Source organism: Nanorana parkeri, unplaced genomic scaffold (genome assembly GCF_000935625.1).
Source record: "Nanorana parkeri isolate BGI_ZX_2015 unplaced genomic scaffold, ASM93562v1 scaffold2, whole genome shotgun sequence".
NCBI lineage: Eukaryota > Metazoa > Chordata > Amphibia > Anura > Dicroglossidae > Nanorana > Nanorana parkeri.
The window spans coordinates 2446935-2459476 of record NW_017306270.1 but is presented as its reverse complement, the minus strand read 5'-3'; the positions used below and the strand labels follow the sequence as shown (position 1 = coordinate 2459476).

Here is a 12542-nt window from a genome sequence, read left to right as displayed (position 1 = left end):
TCCCTCCCCCCCCCCCTCTGCTCTGGATGTTGGAATGTCCCTCGGCATCTTCATGTGTGATGTAAGTCAATGGACCTGCATTTGATGTAATGACATCAGTGGTTCTTAGACCTCTGGAGCAAAGGGGAAAAACGCTCTGGGGACCAGTCCAGCCTGGAGGGAGCCGGTGGGACACAGGATCAGGTATGTAAAACGGCTTTAATGGCATCACCTAGACAAAAATCAGCACCTATGGGGGCAGCCCCGCTTCATAGGTAAGTTTGCTGTTCGCCCAGAGATGGGCTTTAAAGTGTATCTAAACCCTAACAATGAACTTCTCTTTGCTACCTTTTGATCTGTTGAATATATCATATAAATTAGGGTTGCACAGATACCAAGTACAGTACTCGGTACAAGTACGAGTACATGTACCGATACTTTTGAGCTCTAAGACTACACTATTCAAATAATTGACAAATTCAAAAATTAGGCGGCTGCTGTAATTTGTAAGGAGCACACGTAGCTCCTGGGATTTGTACATCTCTGTTTTAATGTACGATTTTGTTTTTATACATATAAATAAAGGGATGCACAGATACCAGTTTTGTGAGTACGAGTACTGGTACTTGCCCAAGTCCTCACAGATACAAGTACTGATACATTTTTGTTTATTGTCATGTGACAGTTTTTCTAAAACAATACAGACTAATGATTTCAGGACAGTAGTGGAGCGCCAGAGCCAGGTCCCAGCTGCAACCGCTGCAACCCTGGTGAAAATGCCAAGTATCGGCACTGGTACTCGAAAAGTATCTGTGCAACCCTATAAATCATTTTGTTATATTTATTTGGGAAGTATAAAAAATACATGTTGATCCTGACAGACATTTTATGTGCTTTGCAGCTGTGCAAACTGTGGTATTGTTCCCAGTTCTCTCTGTGGGCTACAGAAAACCTCCATGTTATAGAGGATAATGTTCTGTAGCCCCAATACGTTTCCTGCCCTAGGGTGATGACACGTTTTCTCCATCAGTATAATGGGTGAAAGTTGTCACGTTAGGACAGGAAATGTGTTACTGGGTTGAATCACAAAGTAAAAATAAAATGAAAATAAAACCTAAAAAATTAAAACTAAAGCAGCTTCAACATCTGAGGACCGGTAAGCTGCAATATATCACATCTTTGTTCTTGGGTTTAGATACACTTTAAAGATGCAAAGCATCTTCAGTGTTGTGTTTTTTGTGTTCTGCACAATATGTTCCTTAACATCCTATCCACGTATCCGTTTATTTTTCGTCACACCTAATTTACATGGCGATGTTTCTACCCCCCCTGAAATCTGGGGCCAGATACATTTATTTCTTCATAAACGTGGCAGGACACAGAGCTAAGCTCTGTTGAATTTTATCTGTCATCTAGTTCTAAACCAGAGTACTTCCCATTTCTGCTTTATGGCTGTACAGGGATCCCAAAGCCAATGGTTATTACTTAACTAATGAACTCACAAATCACTGTTTTGGCAGAAGTAACAAGCAAAGTTTGCTGAATGCTAATATTTGCTTTAGAGCGCACGCTCTACTTCGTACAGCACAAACACCATGTTGTTTTCGAAGCAGAATTTGAATTGTGATAAATAACACAACCGACTTTGCCGAAATTACAGCGAAAATACTCGGATTGCTCATCTTAGACTGACTCATGCCTGCGTGCTCTTGGAAAACATGCTGCATATATTTCGAATAGAGGTGTTATCACCTAAACATTAAAACAAATTTGATCTTTTCTACAGCATATGGACTTACATAAGAAAATAACGAGTAATGTGCAAAGAACAGTAAATGGTGGAAGCTGATCGGCAACTATAACTGCTGAAAAGCGAAATAATGCTGAGTTATTCTGCATGGAATGGTTGATCATTTAACCTTTGATCTGTCCTATTAAACAAACATAACAATATTGTGAATTTCTGGTGTAGATTTTTATCTATGTTTATTTTTTCTTTTAGATTCTCCTTAAAGTGGCACTACACTCAGGAGTTAAATCTTCCAAATGCATTCAAGTGCCCTAACTAATAATATAAATGTATCTTCTTTGTACATGATTCAGCTGTAGATCCTCAAATCATCTCTGAATTGGTGATGGCACTGTCCTTCCTTCTGGAGGGGGGCTACTTTTGTTCCCCATGGTCCCTGTGTGTGTTGTAAAGTAGCCACCGCTTCAAGCTTGCTCCTGTGATGGACTACAATCTCATGTTTAGTTTTCTAATTTGAATTGAGATTGTGGTCTATCACGGGAGTGAGCTTGGAGCGGTGGCTACTTTTCAACACACACAGGGACCATGGGGAACAAAAGTAGCCCCCCTCCAGAAGGAAGGACAGTGTCAGCACCAATTCAGAGATGATATGAGGTTCTACAGCGAGTGATACACAAATAAGATACCGTTTTGTTAATAGGTAAAGTACTTAAATGCATTTTTAAGATTTAACTCCCAAGTTTAGTGTCACTTTGAGTTCCTGTTCCAATGACGCTACAAAGATAAAGGATATCTCCCAAAGTGAGGTGAATTCCCTTCTTAGACAGTTGTTGTTAGGATCCAGAGCACCTCTAGGTGGCGAAGGAGCTGAGACCTGCAACTCCAGTGCTCACCTGCGGGTGTTTCCCAGCTGCCAGTACTTAGCCATCACCTGGTGCTTCCTGGGAGGATATTTAAACCCTCCCTGCAGGATGAGGGCTCAGTATCGTTTCCTGTTTCCTGAAACTTGAACCCTGAGTCCCCAGTTCCGGTGAACCCTGCTTTCCGTCCAGAGTCCTGTTACCAGTCCTGTACCCTGTTTGTGTCCCGAGCCCGGTTACCCATTTGCAGTCCTAGATACCTCTTGTTGCCATTACCTGCTTGTCCTCTTGTTGCCATTACCTGCCTTTCCTCCTGTTGCCATTACCTGCTTGTCCTCCTGTTGCCATTACCTGCTTGTAGTCTGGTTGATGTTACTTATTTATGTTTGCTTTTGGGTGTTGTTTAGTTTGCTGTTTATTAAACTGTATATAATACATTCTGCCCTGTCCGGTGTGGTCATAAGTGTTTGGTCTGCCTGTGTGGGTACCTGCGCAGGTGTGGGGTCACCTGTGCCGGTATCCCTGACAGTTGTCATTGGAACAGATGTCCACAGTGGAAGATTTTCTCTCACCTCTTGTTCTAATGACAACTTTCAAAATTAGTAAATGTCATCACTTTCTGTCTCATGTGTTTCCTTAGCCTCCTTAGATCTAACAACTAAGCCTCATCTTTTAACCTCCCTAGCGGTAATCCTGAGTCTGGCTTGGGGTGAATTTTCAATGCTAGGAGCAGTAACCCCGAGCCAGACTCGGGGCTGCAGAGAAAAGTGACACTCACCTTGTCCCTGCGAGCCCGCGGCGTCCTCTGCTGTACGCGGCTCGAAAATGAAACTAAAAGCCGGCATCTAACTTTTAGTTTCGTTTTCGAGCGTCACAGCCGGCGGGAAATTCAAAAGTGAAAAGTTGTAATGTACACAGAATACACACAATACAATGTAATCTGCTATGATTACACTTATGTATCAAACTATTTCACTTCAATTTTGTCCCTAGAGCTTTGTCCAGTGCCCTGCCTGACACTTTTTCACAATTATAAGAAATTATAATATAATAAATAATTATAAAAAATTATAATAAAATAATTAAAAAAATGGTCCAGTAAATGGGAATTCTGGGGGCGTTGCCTGATCCGTACCACAGTAAATAAAGTACCAAGTTCGCACATCACTGAGCTCGGTCGCAGAATCCTCGCTGTCCTCACTTTCAGTGTCTGTTGAGGAATTTCCCAACGAATCGCTATCACTCAATTCTGCAAGTAGTTCTAATTTACTATCGCTGTTTTCTACCTGGTCTAAAACCGCTTTTGACCTAAAACAGCGATGATTCTGCGACCGAGCTCAGTGATGTGCGAACTTGGTACTCTATTGACTGTGATACGGATCAGGCTGCGCCCCCAGAATTCCCATTTACTGGACCATTTTTTTATATTATTATATTATAATTTTTTATAATTATTTATTATATTATAATTTCTTATAATTATTTATAATTTATTATATTATAATTTTTTAATTTCGTGTTTCAAACTTTATCATACCTGGGATGTCTACTGGACTCTTGTTTGGACAGATTTAGGTGAGTTATTCCTAAGATTTACTAAGAATTACAGGCCTACAATATAAACAAACAAATTTCCATGAAAAACAATGTACCGCTTTTGGCACAAAATTCCTGACATAATCATACCGCCAGGGAGGTTAATAGTCTTTTGTTGTTTTGTTTGATTCTGGCTCATTTACTTCAAAGCAATGTGGTAGTGCTAAATTGATATAAAAGCATATAAAACATGTGATTGATTCTATTTTATTTAGAAAGTTAAGTAGGGATAACAATGCAGAAACCCCATGATAGTGCACAAGGGTTTATCATTTAATGACAGCTGTCTTAGTTTGGCAAACCATATCAATGCTGGAAATAAATGCTTGCTTCCATAGACACAATAGAAAGAGAGATGATATTTCCCCAAAGTCAGTCCTATCTTTGATCGTTGTGCCCAGAACAGATGTCCCTATTGAGACATCCCGCCCCCCCCCCTTCCTGTTATTTGTATTCACCCTCACTTTCTGAGGGTATCCAGATAGCCAAGGAAGGAAGGTTGGAAGATAAAACCACCAATCTTCTGGTAGATGTTCGGAATACGTTTTATTTGCCTTCACAAAAATGTATCCTAAAAATGTAAAGTAATGTATACAAAACTTATTCTGGACATCTACCAAGGAGTGACACTTTTATCCTTCAATCTTCCTTCACGATTTCACAACGACTGCTTAAAAGGGTAGTTAGGACTAGAGAGCTGCCTACTAATATGACATGTTACAACATACCTAGCAGTCCAGCGCTCCTCACCTTTACAGTTACACAAGCCATACAAATCTGACAGAAGTTATAACCCTTCCAGGCTGTACCCAAAATTATAATGAAATGTTTTTGGATGAACAGCTTACTAGTAACCCTCCCAATTTGAGAATCTGAGGCAAACTTATTTAGAAAGTCTATTTGTAGATCTAAATGTTGGGCTTTTAGAGACTACAAGTCACATTTTCATGAAATACAGTACAATGCAGATACCTGTATACTTATATACTTTAGATATTTATTTATTTATGCCAGCAGATGGGAGAAAGTATTGTTTGTAGATATCTTAATAAATTAAATCTAACCTCTGATGTGAATTATGCAAATGTAAATGTGTGATCTTTCCTCTACATAGAAAGTACAGTTGCTCACCCCTCCCATTCTATAATTACTTGTGACTGATGTTCTCTGCATTGATCATCTCTACAAACCTGCACTTACCCAACATACTCCACTTTATCTTCAGATCCCCTTGGTCCAACAGCCGGTCAAAGGTGAAACTGAAGGCGGTAGCATGGGAGCAACGCGTTTGGGGAAAAAGGGGCTGATGCTGGCTGACACATACGTCCATACCCACCCTTACACTGTTGAAATTGTACAGCATCAGTTCTAACCAGGTCCACGGAAGTGCGGCATTGTTCTAAAGAGTAGATCTGTGGAGAACATCAGTGACAAGTAAGTAACCATATTTTATTGCAGAAGCTAGAAACATGCTGTCATTTCATCTTTTAACTATGAACACAAATCCATTAGCTAGAACATTACTGCATGTCTGTAAAAAGCCGAGATGGCTTCTAAATGTCACATCCATTTGGAAACCTATTTCTTCAAGCTGTAGAAGCCATTATTAGTTAGATATAAATATATTAATAATGTTTAGCATGATGCTTTGTTATGGCATAGTTTGCTGTTTAGTTGTTTGTGTCTTGCAATAGAATGTGTAAGTTTACCTTTGTTAAAAAAGGAATATCAAAGTGACACTAAACTCAGAAGTTTAATATTAAAAATACACTCAAGTACCTTAACTATTAACAGAAATGTATCTTATTTGTGTATCATTCGGCTGTAGATCCTCAAATCATCTCTGAATTGGTGCTGGCACTGTCCTTCCTTATGGAGGGTGGCTACTTTTGTTTCCTGTGGTCCCTGTGTGATGGACTACAGTCTCAGTACAAATGATTAGACTAATTTTGAGATTGTAGAGTATCGTGGGAGCAGGCTGAGAACAGTGGCTACTTTACAACACACACAGGGACCATGGGGAAGAAAAGTAGCTACTTAGTAATGTATTACAATCATGGACCTAAAAAGGAGTAGGAGCACCCTTTGCCTTCTGGATAGCTTTAGCTGATCTAAATGTGCTGAGCTGTGCATTTTGTACCATTCTCCAGAGAAGGGATTAAGAAGTTAGAAAATCAATTGTGCCCTTAATGCTCCAGAACATCATGTAAAGTTCACTGATGTGATATGGTGATTGGAGAGGTCATGGGAGGTTTTTGTATTCACCTTGGTGTTCATGTAAAGCTCATCTCTGGGGAAATACACAAAAACTTCCCAACCCCCCCCCCCCCTTCCCCACACTACAAAGGTGTAATGCTTGTTAAGTCTGGGGGTAAAGGAATAAGGTATAATACCTAACTTATTCCTCTCTCTGGCAGGCTCCCTCTATGTGTGACACCAGTCCCACTAAGCTTCTTTTTTAAGGTGCTCCTGACTGGCAGTTGCACGCTGACATCAACAAGTACGATTCAGGGCCAGTTCCTAGGTAACAATGTGTGCAACATAGGGTGCACCAGACCCTTTAAAATGGAATCCATGGCCAGTATACAACCATGCAGAGCAATCATCAAACCTAATGTCTAACACAAGATTTAACATTTTACATATGACATATTGCTCAGAGTAATCATGTATACAAAGGGGAGTCAGGGATGCTGCCACCTTCCCCCTTCAGTAATCACAAAAGATGACCTAAAAAATGTCTACTCTCCACTTAGTGTAATATTTTGATGCAAAAACAAATTAGTGCAATGAAGGAAGAGGAAAGTGAAAAATGTATAACTCAAATCTGGTGAGGTTGCAAGGGACCATGGGAATGGTGCAACCTAAGTAAAATGCATATGGGGAACACATACAGTATGTCACCATGGAGGCCTTGGGGGAGAGGTTGGTCACATTTGGATGCTCTGGGTGGACCTATATTCAGTGCAGCTGAGTGAAACACTGAAGTGGTGGAGCAGTTCGATGGAAAAAAATCATTTGGTGACAGAGGTACCCAGGTCACAGGAAAAAAAAATCAACATATATAATGATGTTTAATAAAAATCTACCTTTTATGAAGTCAATGACCTACTGAGTATTTTCCTGTGAGCTGACCACCAGATGGGGTTTTTCCATTTTTTTTCCATCAAGGTGGGTTTTGGGGTTGTGCCCCTTTATCAGAGCATCATCTTTCATCAATGAAGAGCAGGCTCTGATGGCTCTATGACAGTTGTCACATACAAGATGATTGAGGCATAGTGTGAGCCACGCGGTGGGATTGCTCTGGATCGTATATACCCTCTGTAAAGTGTTTCTATGAACCTTATATGATATCTTTATAAATAAAGTGTTACAAGCACTATCCAGTGTGATTTATGCTTTTGTTCTTTATTGGTCTGAATACTCCCCTTTGGACAATCCATTTTATCATAAGTTTCTCACATGCCTTTTTTATTTTTAACCCTGTCCCCCATGACACATTTAATAATTTGGCAGGTATTTCTACTTATGTCCCTGAATTTGGGCGTCAACTCTTTGGAGCTTTTTAGTTGCCACGTGTTGCTACATAATGTCACATATCATATCAAGTGCTAAATAAAAGCTCTTTGCAGCTGTGTCTGTGAATCAGTTGCTTCAGACTTAACCTCTTTTCCCAAATGCGTTAGTTGTACACACACATAGTACACATAAATTAGCAGTGCAGGTTTTCATTGTAAGATAGGGTGTAAAATGTGACATCAGCTGATGTCTGTTACGGTCCAGCTTCATGATCAGGCCTCAATGGCAGTAAAGACCTTAAATATGAATGTGTTTAATGCAGGAATCTACCCTATGTTGTTACACTCTTTGGCATTAAAGAAGAACGGGGAGGTTGTTTGGGAGGTATTTGTAAGTTACACATACATGATGCTCTTCACTAAAAATGCTGCTGCTAATTCCCCCTCTTCTCATAGTTGACACGTTGTCCGCTAACTTCTAATCTTGTTGCCATTGTTTGAATTGAAGGAGTCATCTTTATAGAATTCTATTGGGCCAAATATATTGTGTTTCAATGCAAATAAAGAGAGAACTTATAATAACTGAGAACTCAGCAGTAGCATTTCCAACGAAGGACAGGAAGGAAATAACTGTAACTTACAGTTGACACTTTCAGGTCTATTCACAAAAGGGTGAAGAGTTTGGAGAAGGCAGGAGAAGTGATCAATCTAGGACAGGGGTGCCCATTAGGTAGATCGCGATCTACCAGTAGATCGCAAAGCGAACACTGGTAGATCACGATCGGCTCACTGGCCTGTGTCCTGTCCTACCGCGGTGCTCGTGCGGCTGAATGTGGCAGACGCCGCAGACGGGAAGGAGAGAGGAGACTTGGGAAACTGCTGCAGTGGAGGTAAGAAAAGACAGACAGGGGAAAGACAGCAGAGAAAGTGAGAGAAGAGACAGCAGAGAGAGAGAAGAGACAGCAGAGAGAGAGAGAAGAGACAGCAGTTAGAAACAGGCCAGAGAGCGTGAGGAGAGAGAGAAGAAAGGGTCGGTTCACACCACAAAGTCTGCGTTCCAGAGTGTTCGGCCTGTAGAACGCATTGGAACGCAGGCCGGCCGGCTCCCTGCGTTCAGGGGCGTGGCGGTGCATTGAAGTCAATGGCACCATGCCCCCCGTCCTCAGTGTAATCGCCCGCACCAGGAATGCAGGCACATTAGTGCCTGCGTTCTGGTCCAGCGCGATCTGCAAAAATGCTGCATTTTTGCAGATCTAACTGGACTGGAATGCAGGCACTATGGTGCCTGCATTCCTGGTGCGGCTATTGCACTGGGGGCATGGCTGCGGTGTCATTGACTTCAATGCACCGCCACGCCCCTGAACGCAGGTGTTTTTTCGTTGGTAGATCTCATTGAGCTCGTCATTTAAAAAGTAGATCTCAAGATGAAAAATTGTGGGCGCCCCTGATCTAGGACAACATAACTGAACTGGAAAGTGAGTTGAATTGGAGAATTTCTCCAAATCAGCTATTTTGTCCTAGAGTGTTCACTTCTCCTCTCTTCTCCTAACTCTTCACTCTATTGTGAATAACCCTGTTTGTATTGTTCTTCTTGAATTAAAACACAGCAGAGGCATGGTGACATGATTATCTCAGGAATTATTTATCTATCAAAGGCATTTCTGGGGTGACCAAATATACTTATCAAATCATCCTGACAAAAATGATTTTCAAGATGTCTCGTTCACTCAAAATCCTACCCATTTTACCAGGGCCTTGAGCAGCAGTACCATAATTTTCATGCAGGTCCTGTTGCAGGTCAATCCTGGTAGGCCCATGACTGAGATGTAATCATTCTCTGGAAACACCATTATATCTCCTTTACTATACTTGATGGGGACAGAGGAACCCCTTTAAATAGTTTAGTGGTTACCCTAACAAGTAATACTTGGTGATGTGCAGATGGTTCAATCAAGAAACAGAAGCCGCAGTCTACTCACAGTTAGCTTTTGTTTATCTGGTTTGGAAACTGGGTTTCAGTAGATCCTATTCCTACATTTTCTCCTCCATGGTGATCTAAAATACAGGAATTGGCTTCTAGTTTTGATTATGACGAGTTTCTTCCCTTCTGTGCCAATAATCTGTTTTCCCGGGTGGTTTACAGTCATACACACCAATGGAAATATGTTTTCAGATAGCTTTGGATAATCATGTTTTAAAGCTATGTGAACTCTAGCAATGAAGGGTCACTGATTAGACTCACAGGAACAGCAATCAGTCTGGTTTAATATCTTATTTCAACTGTTATGCAACTTGTAGTTTATAATTTCTGCTCAATAGTTTGTTGACATACAGTCAAGTTGTTACCCGTGTCCATTTGGTGCACATATTTTATGAGTAATTTGGAAATGTGAACAAAACAAAAGTGAATTAACAGCTCATTTAAAATAAAAACACTAAACAGTAGGACTGCTGACTATAATGTCTGTCTGCCAATACGAAGACTATTTTCATGAATAAAAGTTGACATCGCAGGTCAAGGCATTACATTTAACCCCTTCATGACTGAGCTAGTTTTCAGGTTCTGTTCATAAATGACTGACACATTTTTTACATTTTTGCTGTGCGATTCTTCCACAGCAGTAATATACTTTCTTACTAAATGTACCCACACATATTATATATTGTTTTTTAGAGGACAGATAGGGCTATATAATTATATCACATATGTGTACCTAACCCTTTTTTCACAAGTTTTGATTATTATTATTTTTTTTAGAATTTTTTTATATTAATTATAGTATAAAAAAATATATTTATATATAATTTATATTTTCCTAATTTTGTTTTACACTTTATTTTAATTTTTTTACACTTTGTAAAAAAAATAAAAATAAAATAAAAAAACTTTTTTTTTCTTGTCAGTTTATATCAAGCAATCACTATGACAGCTTGATAAATTAACTTTTTTATTTTATTTTTGGCTATTAGGCTGATCCAAACTTAGGAACAGCTAATAATAACCTTAGAGACTGATCCTGACTTTAGTCAGATTCAGATCTCACTAAAAGCTCTTTGATCGTGCCTAGACGATCAGAAATGATACATTTCACTCAAAAGATATACATTGTATCCTTTCAGTGAAATGTATCTAAACATCGGGCTCTCGAGCTGTCAAAACAAATAGCAGAGAGGTGAGGTGAGTCACTGCTGCCTCTCTGCTATTTTGAGCTGTCAAATACGGGATCGCAAATTGCGGTCCTCTATTTGCATGTAACGGCTTCATTCTTTCATTAATGAAAGGAAGAAGCTTTTACAAAAAGCTTAATTATTTCATTAATTAATGCCTCAATACTGAGACATTAATGAATGACTGTTAAATGCTGAGAATCAGCAAATACCGGCATTACAAAGCCTGATATAACTCGTCACGTACAGTGTACGTGGCCAGTCATATAGGCACAAAGTGACAAGACGTACACTGTACGTCTCCCGTCACGAAGGGGTTAAAGAGAAACACTGTATTGCAGTTAAGAAAATAATTGAATAATATATACTGTATATATACTGAATAATTTTGATATGTACTTTAAAATAGTGAAGTTCCCTGATCTGTTCCCACTCACTATCCTGATACCTTTTGCCACAGCAGGTTGTGCGGCAGGGTCCGGCACCTTTGGAGCGCAATCTTATTTGTGTATCACTCGGCTGTAGATCCTCAAATCATCTCTGAATTGGTGCTGACACTGTCCTTCCTTCTGGAGGGGGGCTACTTTTGTTCCACATTGTCCCTGTGTGTGTTGTAAAGTAGTCACTGCTCCAAGTCAGCTCCCGTGATGGACTCCAATTTCAATACAAATTAGGAAACAAAACATGGGATTGTAGCTGGAAATTAGGGATGGCAAATGCTTCGTTTTCCCGTACCTAACCAGCTTGTTATGGGTAATGTCTTCTGGAAATTCCCAAACGTTTGGAGGTCTAGAATATTACATAACCAGGTTTGGATAGTATTAATGAGGGTTATGTCATATGGTAATCAATTTCTTGCATAGATAAGAAGAGTGGTATAAATATAACCTGAAATATAAACAATTTAGCAATTTCCCTTTTGCTGCTCAAGTGCCATGTATATGTTCAATAAACTTGGATTATACTTTCACCGCACAAATGATTTGGATTCTTCTATAACAGATGGAATAGCCAATTTTTAAAGGCTGGCCTCCTTACCGCTCAGTGTTGGGCATCTGTCAGTAATAGCAAAAAGTTTTCCTGGCATACTCACCAGCCAGCATGCAAAAAAACTTGTCTCACCGCTGAGGTTAAAAACAAAGGTTTAGATACACGTCTTCTGCAGAAAATGTGAAAGCCGCACAGCCGCGCCAAGGCACCTCCATATAGTGCGGTCCTACCTCTAAAGTATGAGAGTCTCCATCTTGGAGCACATGTGGCAAAAGATCAAATTGGATGCAGGTTTGTCAGGAGGCAGCCTAACCTCCCTTAACCACTTCAAGACCAGGTGTTTAGACCCCCTTCCTGGCCAGGCCATTTTTCAGTGTTCAGCGCTGCGGTACTTTGACTGACGTTTATTCCGTCATGCAACGCTGTACTGAAATGAATTTTATACCTTTTTTTGGGGACAGATAGAGCTTTATTTTGGTGGTATTTAATCACCACTGGGGTTTTTATTTTTTACTATAATTAGGAAAAATGACAGAATTTTTTTTTTTTAAAGTTTTTTTTTACATTATGTTAGGAAACATTTATTATTACCCAGTTTTTTGGTAAAATATAAAAGATCGGGTCACGTCGGGTAAATAGACACCAAACATGTCAAGCTTTAAAATTGCGCGCACCCGCGAA

General features: G+C 39.9%; 1 protein-coding gene across 1 annotated transcript in view; it reads left to right on the top strand.

Moving 5' to 3' along the window:
- The window catches only part of HPSE2 (heparanase 2 (inactive)), a 165632-nt gene that overhangs the window by 100495 nt on the left and 52595 nt on the right, over positions 1–12542 (top strand). The window lies entirely within an intron of this gene.